Raw genomic sequence first — 15,757 nt, 5'->3', positions numbered from 1 at the left:
GTTTGGTTGGTCCGTCTGGCGGGTGTTAGAGAGTTAGGGCTATTTCAGATGCTCTGGCTCCTGCCGGGCAGCGAAACCCCGTGCCACACTCAGCAATTTAGAATGGTGGGGATGGCCACAGCCCGGCAGCCGTCCCTTCCAGTGGTGGGATCCAGCTGCAACCGGGCGGCCGGGCCGCGGCCGTCCCGTATGAAGGGACACAATTGTGTCCATTATTAACTACGGTGTGCGGCACGGCTTTTCGCCGCCCGGCAGAAGCTGGAGCGTGTGAAATAGCCCCTAGGGTCCTACCTGATGTCAGGTTACCATACCTCCCAATAGTCACGATTTCAGCGGGACAGTCCTGATTATCAGGGCCTGTCCCGCTGTCCCTCCCGCGGCCGGCAGTGTCCCGCGGTGAGGGGGGGCTGTTGGGAGTCCCCCCTGTCGGCTGCTAGGCAGCGGGGAATAAACGCTGTGCGCATGTGTGATGTTGTCAGACTACGTGTAGTTGTGTACCTGCTATTCCTGGTCTCCTTTCCGGCACCGCTCGGCTGCTCCCTGCCTGCTTCACTCGCCTGCAATTCAGAGGGCGGAGGGACAAGGACACCCCAGGGAGACAATACCCCAAAACACCCCAAAACACCCCACAGAATGGTCACCACACGTTAGGACGGAGATCAAAGATTTTATTTTGCAGCAATAAGGACTGTGAATCACCGCTGTGAAAATGGGCAAACAATGTAATAGCACTGACACTGGCCTTCAATAATCAATACAAGACATGGGAGGAATTTTCCTGTAGGGTATTGTGCGCGATGGGGTCACCGCAACACCAAGAGGCCACACCCCGCACAACACTCCAACAATCGCAACCCACTGTTTCAACAAGTAAGTTCACATGAAAATGTACAAGTATGAAAAGACCCTATGCAAGAGATATTGTGCGCTATGGGGCCATCCGTGACACAGATGGCCGCAATTCGCACGATACCCCACGTCCACCGTAACACCAGGCAATTAACTCGCAGTGCAAAAAAATTCAAAACATCAAAAAGGCATGCAATAGCTTTCCCAATAAATGGCAATGGTGCTGTATGCAGCAATTCACACTTAGTATAAATAACAACAAACGTCCAGATTAAAACTATAAATATGTCCCTGAACTGCACAGTTCTACCAAGTAATAAGGTACCTGTTGGCCAAGGTGCACCGTATTTTTGAAATAGCTAATGCCAGGGTGTGTAATCCACAGTGAAAGAGGTGTCCTGAATTTTAGCACAATCCAAAGGCTGTTAGTTAGCTCCACAAAAGGGTTCTATTAAGAGTTAGACTGGCTTCTATGCAGTGAGGCGACAATGCTTCCAGTGATTGGCCTGGTCGGCCTGCAGGTGGAAACTAGGCTGTAGGGCTTCCTCAGGGGAGCACCCCAGTAATGGGCGACAGATGGGGCCGGGCAGAACTAACTGATGAGGCAGTCTTTTCTCCAATGAATCGGCCCTTGCCGGGGTAAGATGGAGGGGGGACCTGCGCTGAAGGGCTTCAATTACAAGGAAGCTAGGGGTGCTGCTAGCCTTGCAGGGGGGTCAGGTGTACCAGGGTGTTTGTGGGATACTGGGGTACTGGTGCCGTTGCCAGCTCCTGCCAGTCACTACTGGAACTGGGAGCTCACTGCAGTGCGCTTGCCACCTCTGCTGGGCACTTGGGACCTCTGCTGGGCACTTAGGACCTCTGCTGGGCACCGCTGGGCACTTGAGACCTCCGCTGGGCACTTGAGTCCTCTGTTGGGCACTGCTGGGCACTTGAGTCCTCTGCTGGGCACTTGAGACCTCCGCTGGGCACTGCTGGGCACTTGAGACCTCCGCTGGGCACTGCTGGGCACTTGCGTCCCCTCCGCGCACTGTGGCTGCTGTGTGGGGTCCCGCTCCCGGCGTGGTGTGCGGCTCTCTCTCGCCGCGTCACCACTGCTGGGCGCGCTGCTGGGGATCGCTGCTGGCTGTGCCGGCTCGTCCTCAGGTCCGGCGGTGCTCCGGTCACCACTGTGGCTCCCGTCTCTCACCGGGCCGCGTCACACCTCGCGCCGTCTGCCCTGCTTCGCGATGCTCTTTTCTGGCTTCCTCTCCGCCCCCGGGACCTTTGTCACCCCCTGTTCTGCCGGCAACAGACTGGACCGTCCCCCTTGGATTGGCGCCCTGCTGAGCCACCAATGTCAGGATGGCCCTCCTCCCTTCCAAGGCTCAGGTAACTGAGGTGGTGGTCACCTGGCAACCCCCAGGCTTGAATGGCCGGCCACCATTTTAGTTGAGGGCAGCACTGGCCACCAATGTTAAAACGATGCAGACCCCTGATGTACCTGGGGTGCCACACATGAGTACAGCGTCTCACAGAGCCTCTGGGTCATGGCATCAGCTGGGTCCCGCCGCATAATCATCAAAAGTTGGGAGGTATGGGATACTCGGAGGTAAGCCCATAACTTAGGCCAAGCTTCTGTACCCTGTATTTCTTGCAGTGTATCAGACATGTAATGACAGTGTTTGTGTAGCGCACCTGCATCTTCCTCATTGTGCAGAATGATTATCATGTCAGTAGTTATCTGTGAAGAGTTCTCTGCAGGTGGTGAGGTCGGTAGGGAAATCATCAGAGGCGGTTCTGCGGCGTGAGAATACTCTATACTCCTGCAGCAGGCGTTGGAACCAACAATGACCGCTGTGTCTGAAAGAGATGGAAGTTATTGGAATGTGCAGACAGTCGGACAGCGGCCCCAGACTTGACAGTAGCGGATGCCTGACAGCGAAATTACCAAAGATGGTGGCAGCAGACGGGGATGATGGACGCCCTGTAACTCATTCAGATGATTCCACCACAGAGGCATATTTCTGTGACAGAGCAATTTTATGGCGCAATGTTCTAATCCGCAGGGATAAACTTTGTCCTGGGTTCATAGTATACGAACAATATAATATCATTCAAACAATAAAGGGTTAAAAATGCATGAAGCGATTTACATGATCGGTGACAAATAGAACTATAGAAACTGCAGTAATTATGGTGCTACGTGCAGGTTCCTATAATGCAAGTGAGCATTTGAGCAACTTTCTCCAAAGCTGACTGAATTAGTTGTTTTGGGGTATGGGAGAAAACCGGACCAGGACAAAACCGCCGGACCGGACAACAAACTCTGCATTTTGGGGCTTGGGGGGTGTCCTGTCCGGGGGTGTCCTGTCCGAGGGGGGGGGGGGCTGCCTGTCACACCTGTCACCAGGTAGAGAAGGAGAGGGAGAATAAAGCCTCCCTGTATGGTCTGGGCATGTAGCAAAAACCGGACGGTCCGGACCACACGGGAGGCAGTAATCTCCCCTCTCCCATGTCCCTGGTGATAGCTATCACAGGGACCCCCCCCCCCCCCCAGACAAGACACCCCCCTGACAGGACACCCCCCGGACCGGACTCTACAAGCTCCGGACTGCAGATTTTGATGTCCTGTCCGGCGGTCCGGAGTGTAGTCCGGTCCGGTTTTTACATAGTCCCGGCGTTTTGCATACGTACAGCACGCAGACGACTCTAGCGTCATACCAATGACACGCAGAAAAGCAGCTCCCTTGTCTACGTTTGTAGGGCCACCTGTTTTCTATCCTATATAACCCAATCAGCACCTCGCAGAGAAATTGCTGAGCTGTAATGACTGGTAAGTTCATACAGATCCACATGCGGCTCACAATGCATGTGCAGTGCATTAAAGACATGGGCAGATTAAGAGGAGGGATAATCAGGCATAGATTCCTACCCTCCTAGATTCTGCAAGGAGACTCCCTTAAATAGCAGCAATCTCCCTCTCTCCCTCATTAGTCTAGCAATCTCCCTCATGTCTCCTAGCCCATATTACACTGTTACACCATAGATACCACCCCTTCTGCATAGGGATGGCCATTGTTGCCATTGCCATCGATGGCAATTCTGCAACTGGCCATCGATAGTGCTTAACTATGCAATGGATGACCATCGATATTTTTACATATCGATGGTCATCCATTGTATTTGATTGATTGGCCTGTGGGCCAATCAAAACACAGGGGGCAGGGCTTCACGGGAGTCGGGCCAGAGCTATGTTTCGTGTCCCGGCACTCTGAAAAAAAAACATTGTTTTGCTATTCCATCGATGGAGGGAAACCATCTGGTTCTCCCCCATCGATGGCAAAAGTATTTGACATCGGCCATGAACCATCGATGATTTTGAATCATCGATGGTCAATGGCCATCCCTACTTCTGCAGGAGACTCCCTGAAATAGAGGTGAGAGGATTAGGCTGCAGGATAAGGGATAAGGTTATGCATCAAGGGGGGGGGGGGGGGGTTGGTTTAGGCTGCAGGAGAAGGAGGGTTAGGGTTATGCATTAATGGGGTTAGGGATCGGCCGCAGGTGAAGGAGCGTTATGTTTAAACTGCAGGGGTAAGAGGGTTAGGGTTATGCATTAGGCTGATTTTGTAGAGATGGGAAACTCTGTAAGGGATTCTTTGGCAGAGTTGAAGAACTTGGAAGGAGTGCAGGATAAGTGGGAAAAATTAAAAAGTGCAATTCTAAAAGCAACAGAACTTTGTGTCAAAAGAGTTAGGAAAAACACAAGAAAAAGAAAGCCATTGTGGTTTGCAAAAGAAGTAGCAAGTATTGTGAAAGCAAAAAAGTTGGCCTTTAAGAAATTTAAGCAGATGCAGAAGAATGAGGACAAAGAGGTGTATCTTGTTAGACAGAAGGAGGCTAAGAAGGTAATCAGATGTGCAAAAGCACAGGCTGAAGAGAAAATGGCCCAATCAGTGGGTAAAGGGGGGAAAACTTTTTTTAGGTATATAAGTGAAAGGAGAAAAACAAAAAGTGGAATAATTAGACTGAAGACAGAGAGTGGAAGTTTTCTTGAGGGGGACAATGTAATAGCAGATAATATTAATAATTATTTCTGCTCAGTATTCACTGCTGAAAGAGAGGGGAAGGGGCCACAGTTAAGTTGCAAGTATAGTCAGAAAACTGAGGGAGAGACAAGTACATTTACAGAGGAGAAAGTCCTCACAGAACTCTTAAAACTGAAAGTGGATAAATCAATGGGGCCAGATGGGATACATCCAAGGATACTAAAAGAGCTTAAAGGGCAGCTGGTAAAACCAATAACAGAATTATTCAACCAGTCACTAGCTACTGGAGTAATCCCAGAGGACTGGAAAACAGCAAATGTAGTCCCACTGCACAAAAGTGGAAGCAAGGAAGAGGTAAGCAACTATCGACCAGTGAGCCTTACATCAGTAGTAGGGAAATTGATGGAAACACTCTTAAAACAAAGAGTTGTAGAATATCTCAAAACCAGCAATTTACAGGATCCAAAACAGCATGGGTTTACTGGGGGAAGATCATGTCAAACAAATCTTATTGACTTTTTTGACTGGGTGACTAAAGTAATAGATCAAGGTGGGGCTGTAGATGTAGCTTATCTAGACTTTAGTAAAGCTTTTGACACTGTCCCACATCGCAGACTGTTAAATAAACTTGAAAGCTTGGGATTGGATTCTAAGATAGTTGAATGGATAAGAGCGTGGTTGCAGGACAGAAAACAGAGAGTTGTAGTAAACGGAGTACAGTCAAAGGAGGGAAAGGTTACAAGTGGAGTACCCCAGGGATCTGTACTTGGACCGGTGCTTTTTAATATCTTTATTGGTGATATTGCAAATGGAATTGAGGGTAAAATGTGCCTTTTTGCAGATGACACAAAGGTATGCAACAGGGTAGACACACCAGGAGGGGTAAAACAAATGATTGAGGATCTAGGCAGATTAGAGAAATGGTCAAGAGAATGGCAACTACAGTTTAATGCCAAAAAATGCAAAATCATGCACTTGGGTCTCAGAAATCCAAAGACTCAATATAGTATAAATGGCACTATAATGGAAACTACTGAGGAAGAGAGGGATCTAGGTGTCACTATTTCAGGGGACTTAAAAGCAGGTAGGCAATGTAACAAAGCAATGAAGAAGGCAAGTCAGATGCTTGGTTGCATAGTGAGAGGCATCAGCAGTAGAAAGAAAGAAGTAATAATGCCACTGTATAGGTCATTGGTACGACCTCATCTAGAGTATTGTGTTCAGTTCTGGAGGCCATATCTCCAGAAGGATATAAATACATTAGAGACTGTACAAAGAAGAGCAACTAAAATGGTGCATGGCCTACATCACAAAACGTACCAGGAAAGACTAAAACATCTTAATATGTATACTTTAGAGCAGAGAAGGGAAAGGGGGGACATGATAGAAACTTTCAAATATATCAAGGGCTTTAACAAGGTACAGGTGGGAGACATTCTTCACAGGAAGAGGAGCAGCAGAACACGAGGACATGCACTGACACTAGAGGGAGGAAGATTCAGGGGAAATGCGAGGAAGAATTTTTTCACAGAAAGAGTAGTAGATAAGTGGAATAGCCTCCCAACAGAGGTGGTAGACGCAAATACAGTAGTACAATTTAAACATGCTTGGGATAGGCATATTGATATCCTTACAAAAAAATAAGGATCAAATATGGTTTGAGGTAACATGTTTAAAAAAAGGGGCAGACTAGATGGGCCAAGTGGTTCTTATCTGCCGTCAAATTCTATGTTTCTATGTTTCTATTAAGGGGGGTTAGGGTTAGGCTGCAGGGGAAAGAGGGTTAGGGTTATGCATTAAGGGAGGGTGTTAGGAATAGGATTAGGCTGCAGAGGACTGTTAGAACTATGCATTGGCCTTAATATAATGATGTTATAATAATTCTTCCTGAGTTATATCCTGTCCTGAACTCTGGTTACTGGTGACATTTATCAGACATTTCATAAATAATTTCACTGCTGATCTGTTACTTTTATATTATACTGAATGTCAGCGTTTCTGTTTCTGGACAATATAGAACAGAATACGTGTTTGCAACTTTTGCTAATTTTTTTTGGTCTTCTAAGAATGGACCCAAGAGCTTGCATCAGAGAAAGACATAAAGGTCATCGTCTCAGCTAGGACCCAAGGCAGCTCTAGCATTATATTATATATACCATTGATATTGTTGTCATCATTTGAGCCACTTTCCAAGAGAAGGGGGGTTTCCGGGCCACCCATCCTGTGTTTGCCTATGCCTAGTCCATTGCTAAAAGCTGCCATGTTTAACGGGCTGAGCCATTTCTTCTGCTTCTTGTTCTTTCATGACTCAGTCTCCCAGGTAACAGATGTGCTTCGTCCTGTGTTGCATAGGCCCATATTCAGATCTGATCACAGTACAAATTTGTTCTGAAAATGGACAAAACCATATGCACTGCAGGTGGGGCAGATGTAACATGTGCAGAGAGAGTTAGATTTGGGTGGGGTGTGTTGAAACTGAAATCTAAAGTGCATTGTAAAAATAATGTAGCCAGTATTTACCCTGCACAGAAACAAAATAAGTCACCCAAATCTAACTCTCTCTGCACATGTTACATCTGCCCAACCTGCAGTGAACATGGTTTTGCCCATTTTGAGAACAAATTTGGGTACTCTTTACCTAGAAGGGCGCCCATCGCGGCCATCGCGGGCATTGCATGCACTAAAAAATTGGGTGCGATGCGACCGACGCGATGCCCGCGATTTCCTATAGGGAACAATTTTAAATGTCCCAATTGACCCGATTTTCCTGTTCAATGTCTCAATTAACCCGATTTTTCCATAGGAAACAATGTTAAATGGGCCACAGAGGCCAAATAGGCACCCTGAAGTGTGAAATGGCCCCCACAATTGTTAACGCCACCCCACGATCAACGTCAACCCGAAGCGTGGCGAGTGCAGCGAGCCCACGAGGGGCGGCGGTACGCGTCCTACGACCTTTTCATACCCCCACTATCCACGTCGGCGTGGAGTCGAGAATAGAAAGTGTGGCTAGCGCAGCGAGCCACCGAGCCCGAAGCGTGGCGAGCGGACGCGGATACCTTCACAGGTATCCGCGTCCCCTCGCGGGCTTCACAGCTGTCCGCGTCCCCTCGGTGGCTCGCTGCGCTCGCCACACTTTCTATTCTCAACTCCACGCCGACGTGGATAGTGGGGGTATAAAATGGTCGTAGGACGCGTACTGCCGCCCCTCGCGGGCTCGCCACGCTTCGGGTTCACGTTGATCGTGGGGTGGCGTTAACAATTGTGGGGGCCATTTCACACTTCAGGGTGCCTATTTGGCCTCTGTGGGCCATTTAACATTGTTTCCTATGGAAAAATCGGGTCAATTGAGACATTGAACAGGAAAATCGGGTCAATTGGGACATTTAACATTGTTCCCTATGGGAAATTGCGGGCATCGCGTCGGTCGCATTGCAAGTGATTTTTTGGTCACATGCGATGCGACCGATGCAATTTTTTTTTACTAACGATGCCCACGATCAAAATTGTGGGCGCCCTTCTAGGTAAAGAGTACCCAAATTTGTACTGCGATCAGATCTGAATAAGGGCCATAGTCACGTATTTGGGTTCAAATAGGAGAGACACACCGACTGCCACTTACAGTTGGTGGCGGCAGTTGGCAGTGGGTGCGGCTTCCATATTTGAATTTTGAACTGTGATGCAGCCCCACCTGGATCCTCCACTGGTAAGTACTTCTCAACTCTTTTGGTTTAGGTGGAACGACCCTGATCAGTAGGCTCTATCTCACCACCTCACATGTGGGCAACTTTATCGCAGCCAACAGGTGTTGGTAAGTGTGTTCTAAAGCAGCATTGAATGGGCAAGCTCTAGGCACACCCCCAGGGTGTGGCCCCGACTCCACAGTGATGGGCCACACCCCCTGCTAACTTAAATAAGGTATGAATGACTTGTTACCAAATAAATAAATGAATGATACTGCATGTTAGTCTGAATCCTGCTGTAAGGAGCCAACATTTAATCATTTTGCCTTTTACATTAAACAGCAAGGAATAATAAATAAAAGTGTGGCTCCAAGATGCCAAAATCTCTGCACACAGCCAATCAAAAGCTGCCGTCTGCTGCCATACACTGGTGACACAAATACCCAGCATTTTCACATGGTAGATGCATGGTGGGCAGGGTGTTGCATTAGGATTCTGGCCCAGTAAAACCCCACAATTAGAGAGCAGAGTACTGTGGATGGTCTTTAAAAGTTGTTTAATAAATATCAGAAAGTTACATTCCCATATTAACAGTAATGATTTGTAAAGGTAATTAAGCCCCAGGTACTCTCCTGGGTGCATTTCCCCTGTAAAGAGCCGGGTTCCATTAGATTAACGCACGTTTTGCAGAGACGTCGCACCTGTTTCACCGACGCACATTAGGAGAAAGTCGCCAAGTAGGAAAACAAATGTATTTTCCGAAGACGGTAATTTATTTAGACTAGGGATAGGCATGTCTAATTAATGCAGATTCTTTTTGGAAACAAGTTGGATCGCAGCTGTCAAAACATTAATAAAAGGAATCTGAAAGGTGTTTAATATCGTACAACGCTGGAAAAAGTGGGGAATTTTTATCTTTTTTTCACGTCCGAGTTGCTTAAATAGACAGAAGGGTTTTTGGTACTTATATAATATCTGGGCTCCCATTTTTCATATGAGACCGCGTCCCCTCGCGGGGCTCGCCACGCGGGGCACGGTGGCTCGCTGCGCTCGCCACACTATATAAAATCAACTCCATGCGTAGTTGGATAGTAGGGGTATGAAAAAATGGGGTGCATTTAACATGGGAGCCCAGATAATACATAAGTACCGGGTTTTTAAGCAAGAAATATGGTTCATGTCACTCACTCCAAACACGAAAGCTGTGGCGCTCCGGTGTAAGATTCTGTGTATTCCATATAAATATATACATACCTCCCAACTTTCGAAGTTCTGCAAGCGGGAAGATGGTCCTGCGCGCCGGAGGCGTGCCAAAATTTTCGGGGGGCGTGGCCTAATTTGGGGCGTGGCCTATACTCGCGGCTCTTCTGCGAGGCCACGCCCCCATTTTGCCGCTATGGGGGCATGACCCAGAGGCTCTGTGAGCCTCTAGCCATGCCCCCAGTCCCCTGCGCACAGCGTTTATTCCCCGCTGCTTAGCAGCTGACAGGGGGGACTCCCAACAGCCCCCCCCACACCGCGGGACACTGCCGCCCGCGGGTGGGACATCGGGACAGGCCCTGACAATCGGGACTGTCCCGATAAAATCGGGACTGTTGGGAGGTATGTATATATAACAGGGTTGCCGACTTTCTTATTCTCCTCTCCTGGAGAAGCCCGGAGAGGAGAATTTCAGTAGCCGCTCAGGGGGCGGGGCTTAAGCGTGACATCACTAAGCCCCGCCCCCATGCTGGTAAAACAGCACATTCAGGGATCTCCGTGGAGGGGGCGGGGCTAAAATTATGCAATTGTGTCATTTTAGCTCCGCCCCCTCCTCTGAGACCCGAGGATTGCAGCATTTTAATGCCGCGATCTGGGGGACAGCAGGGGTCCCCCCTGAATCCGGGAGCGTTGCCCACGCTTCAGGGGGGCCGGGAGGGGGACCCGATTTTCGGGAGACTCCCGGAAATTCCGGGAGGGTCGGCAACCCTGAATATATAATATACAGTATGAATGTGTTATCGGTGACGTTCTGGGTCAGAGGTTGACATGGCTAAGGCCGACATGGTTGGAAGGCCGACACAAGCATTACTGCTACCACTACTGCCAACCCGTCGGCATGTTAAGTTAGTCACTGCTTCGCAGTTGGTCGCCTGTGATTTGCTGCGTGCCCACGTTGTCCGCATTAGCCCCCATACTCCCGCTATTGTTTTCTTTCACTTCCTAAATCTGGTTTGGAGTTGACGATCTGGACCCCAGACTGCCACCTGGTGGCCGCATCAGCTGAATAGCTCTGTGCACAATCGCTTTTCAAGCTTGGTTATAAAATCAATACTGCTCCTGTACATACAGAGTCTGCCATGTGTTCACATTACAGAGGCTGTTTCAGCAATCTGCTGCAAATCTACAGGACACAGCACTGTGGCTGCTTTATTACATGGTGGGGCTTGTGACAATGTTCTGCACTCCCCCTTGTGTGCACTACTGGGCGCAGGCCCCTTAGGTCCCTTAGGTTTTTATGCTGTATGCAATGCAGTGGGATTTACAGAATGCAAAACATGGACCCGCAGGTGCTACCAAAGATGGCATTAGCACGTAGTAGAGCTTTGAACCACAGGCCAATGCCCCTGGACCCTTCCCAGCAATGGCTGCCATGCATGTTTGGTCAGCATGACCGCACATTACATATTAGTAAGCCCGCTCGAAACAAATGCTTCGAAAGTGCCCCCAGCCCCCTGGCTGCGGGAATAGACGCTGTGCGCATGCACACAGCGTTTATTCCCCGATGCTTAGCAGCTGACAGGGGGACTCCCAACAGCCCCCCCACTCCATTATGAACAGCCCTCTCCATTATGAAGCTGTGCGTAAATCAGAGATGTGGCAGCTTTCCGCAGATGCAAATATTGACATTAATGGCAATCAGCGCGCCATATTTCTCTCTAATTATCCCAACGTTCATTGCCCTCAGAAGACGTCCATTTAAACCACGAAATGCGATCCACAAAGCCCTTTGCATTGCACGAGTTTAATGGCCTGCCTTTCAAGAAATTGGATGTAATCTCCTTTATGCTGTAATGATTCTTAAGAAGAACCAGGAGATAAAAAGACCACGACAACAGACGTTCGCTGGCAGTTCATGGCTTTTGAAACTTAATACAATGGGTAATTGTCCCTCTGCAGAACACTCACCTACAGTGTATCTGCCGCCATTCCGCCAAGCTCTGTCCTCAGATCGCTGCTAAGACATTATAATTACATGACAGATGATACTTGCTGTACACTGAGATATGTGTAGTACACAGATCCTCAGCAAGCAGACGAATCTATCATCAGCGCCGCGTTCTGACTTCCCAGAGATCTTGGCTTCAGCCCCGAAGACTCTTTCATGTCGCTAGGGATGAGCGCTGCTTTGTACAAATTGTTGCTCGCTGGCCAATAGCCATTCACTGCTGTGATGGGGAATATGCGCTCAGGAGGGGGGTCTCAGATGTAACTGTATCAGTACAACAACCGGTCTCAGCTGCAATTATACCCAGATACATCAGGCCTGATGTCGGGGAGACTGCAGAACCAACAACTAGGAATGGGGCTCTGAAGAGGGCCTGGCAGCGGGATGTGGTCATTGGGTCTACAGCAAGTTGGGTCGACACTGTTAGGTCGACATGGTTCTAGGTCAATATGGGTTTAGGTTGACAGGTCATAAGCAATAGGTCGAGAGGGTCTAGGTCGACAGTCAAAAGGTCAACATGGGGTTTTCACAGTTTTTTAAGTCGACATGTGCCGACAGGCAGTATTTCATGCCCTACCATCAACTAGGGCGTGGTGGGAGAATAAAATAGTGTGCAGAGTGCAGCGAGGCACCGTGCCCGAAGCATCGCAAGCAAAGCGAGAGATGTGAGGGGATGCGGTGCACTGGAATCTGTGTCCATGTTGACTGTGTTGACATTCGGGTCAAAAACAGGGAAAAACCCCATGTCGACCTTTTGACTGTCGACCTAGACCCTGTAGAATTATTGCTTGTGTTGACCTATTGACCTGTCCACCTAAACCCATGTCGACCTAGACCCATGTCTACCTTCAAAAAGTTGAAAGGGTCAAATGCTGACATGAAAAAGGTCAAAGGTTAAGCTGAAAAAGGTAGGCACCAGACAAGGGCAACATGAGTTTTTTTTATGATTTTTATTTTTAACCCCTTCACTGGCACTCCCAAGAATTTTCCGGGCTGTGCTCCAGTGCCCAGACTGGCAAACCCGGAATATACTCGGGAGTACCAGGGTCTACGCTGCTTAGTGTCGGGCAGCGCCGCTTAACTGAGCGCTTATCTGAGTACTGAGCTCAGTTTCAGCCCCTGCCCGGCCCCGCCTCCTTCCCCCTGGCTGTGTGCAATGTGACCTTGTAACATCACGCGGCACACAGACGGGGACAGGGCCGGGCAACGGCTGATGTAGTGCTCAGCGGCGCTATCCACTCCGGGAGTCACAATGGTGAGGGCTTTTTTAGGGAGCGCTCCCTGAAGGGGTTAAACCAGCTTGTTCTTACATTGCCATCCGTGTTGGCACAATGGCAGAGCATAGCGAGCGAATCGAGCCATGCCAGGGTAAGCGATACAATCATTGGGGGTCCATGTTGACAGTTGTTTACGTTGACATCCCAAAAACAGACAAAAATTCATGTCAACCTTTTCACATGCCTACTATTTTTATGTCCACCTTTTGGCCCTGTCGATGTTTTGGTAAATAATGCCAAGTTGTCTGTTCCAATACATCTAGGGCCTGATTCTGGTTCACTTGCAAAAGCAAATTCTCTCTCTAATGGACAAAACCATGTGCACTGCAGGTGGGGCAGATGTAACATGTGCAGAGAGAGTTAGATTTGGGTGGAGTTTGTACTTCAAATTGATATCTATATTGCAGTGTAAAAATGAAGCAGCCAGTATTTACCCTGCACAGAAACAAAATAACTCACCCAAATGTAACTCTCTGCACGTTACATCTGCCCCACCTGCAGTGCAGCATGATGTTGTCCACAGCGGCGTAACTATAGCACCGCAGCCCCCGCCACCGCGGGGGGGCGCTGTGCATGTGGGGGCGCCGGGGGCTGCGGTGCTATAGTTAACCCCCCCTCAATCCCCCGCAGACTTACCTATCGCGCTGGTCCCGGCGGCTCCGTTCTTCTGCTGAGGACCACCAGAAAATGGCCGCCCCCATATAGCACACAGTTCTCTAAAACTGTCTGCTGTATGGGGGCGGCCATTTTCTGGTGGTCCTCAGCAGAAGAACAGAGCCGCCGGGACCAGCGCGATAGGTAAGTCTGCGGGGCATTGAGGGAGGGTTTGCATGGGCGGCGGGGCGGCGGGGTAGGGGTGCTTGGCATGGCGGCAACGGGGGGAGGGGTGGGCGCCCCCCCAACGGTGGGGGGGCGCCCAAAACGTAGCTACGCCACTGGTTGTCCATTAGAGAGAGAATTTGTCTTTGCAAGTGAACCAGAATCAGGTCCCTAATCTAGGATCTGTATTATTTCCATGTATGTGCAGTTCTTGACACAGGGCAGGGGGTGAGGCTGAAAGACACGGGGGAAGGGCACGAGACCCTAATCGTATATTTTATTCATACAGTTAAATGACAACATTAATATAACAGATCTATCATTGATTTTATTAATAATCAAGAAGCAAAAAAAGGACTTGTGGCCCATTTTCCAATAGAATAGATTTGACATTGACTGTGGCTGAGCCACATAGTTTGAAGAAACTCAGGGAGCCCGAGGTGTGCTCCCACCACCAGTGCTGTGCCTAAACACGTGCATAGGGGTCGTGCGATCGAATGGACCCTCTCCCGAAGGAGACGGGCCCCGTTTTTCCCCTAACCCCTCTCAACCATAAGGCCGAGAAGGGGAAAATAGGGATCAGTGGGTCCTCTTCGCCGAAGCTCAGAGAGACCCTCTTTCCTCAACCCTCGGAAGGGTCAGGACGGTGGGTCCTCCGCACCCGAAGGTTTGGAGAGACCCGCATTAGACTTCCCTCCGCCTTGCGGCTCGGGGTCGTCCTCGAGGGGACCGAAGCTCTCCCCAAAAGGCGAGAGCTTCGGCACATTGGGGAAATGGAAGGCCCATAAGGGTCAACCACACAACCCAAAAAAACAGTGACACACTACAGAAAACAGAAAACGTGAAAAAGTGCACGAACGTGGAGAAGAAGAGAAATAAATAATAAAGATACCTCAGCCAGAAGGCTGGGGTGGGGGTGTGAAAAATTGTCCTACCCCATCCAAAAGGACGAGGCAAGGACGTGCAGCCTATCCTAGAGGGGAAGTGCGCAGTGCAAGTGCTTACTTGTGCCAGGTGATTTGGGGATCACCCGTATATCTTCAGCACCCCCCGAGTTTCCCCGGGGGCACAGTGCAGCCTCGGACTCCAGGCAGCCAGCCAGTCAGCGTCCGACCAAGTGTTTCTCCGCCTCACCAGCAGGCCCTTTCCGGCCCCCCGGCATGGGAATGGATACTCCACCGGGCTCTTTCGGTGAGTCTCCCCCGCAGAGGCCCAAATAGACCAACTGAGGGAGAAGAAACCACCTACTCAGTCCCGATGTTTCTCCTCTCCCAGGGATTGAGTACTGGGCTGGGCTTTTCGCTGTCCCCCGGCTGGAGTCCTTCCTCCCCAGCCTGGAGCAATCTACTCGGCCCCAGCTTTTCCGTCTTCCTGGGAGTGGATACTAGACCGAACTTTTCGAGTGACTCTCCCACAGAGGCAAAGACCCCTGAACAAGAGCCCCATCTCAAAGCCGATGCTTCTCCCCTCCCTACCAGTGGAAAGAATGGTATTCCCTCCCTAGCAGGGCATCGATACTCAGCAGATACTACACTTGATCTTAGCCAAAAGGCCGAGAAGCAATAGTATTACATCATTCATTAATGGCTCACCTTGGGGAACGACCAGGGCAAAGTTCAATGTTACTTTCCTTAAGTAATTACAAACCAGGGAGAACAAATGAAACAGTATTTATAGAGTATGAAATATTTACAGATATCCAGAAGCGGTATCAGTACCATCTTTTTTGCATTCCCCGTTATTTGGGCACCAAGAACGACCTGCAATTCCTTGTTCTGGAATAAATAATAAGCAGCAGAAAATGAACATACAGTACTGTACAATGTAACATTTTTGCATATAGATGTGATGTAAGTTTGCTGCCACCTACAGGCAAAGAGGAGAGTTACA

The 15,757-nt window shown here is 49.3% G+C and overlaps 1 pseudogene; it reads right to left on the bottom strand.

The window, feature by feature from the left end:
• Positions 1 to 15,348: 15,348 nt before the first annotated feature.
• Positions 15,349 to 15,431, bottom strand: LOC146050931 (U2 spliceosomal RNA; annotated as a pseudogene).
• Between the last annotated feature and the right edge of the window lie 326 nt (positions 15,432 to 15,757).

Source organism: Crinia signifera, chromosome 12, assembly GCF_055691185.1.
Source record: "Crinia signifera chromosome 12, ASM5569118v1, whole genome shotgun sequence".
Classification (NCBI taxonomy): Eukaryota; Metazoa; Chordata; class Amphibia; order Anura; family Myobatrachidae; genus Crinia; species Crinia signifera.
The sequence above is the reverse complement of the archived record's forward strand: the minus strand, read 5'-3'. Positions and strand labels throughout refer to the sequence as shown.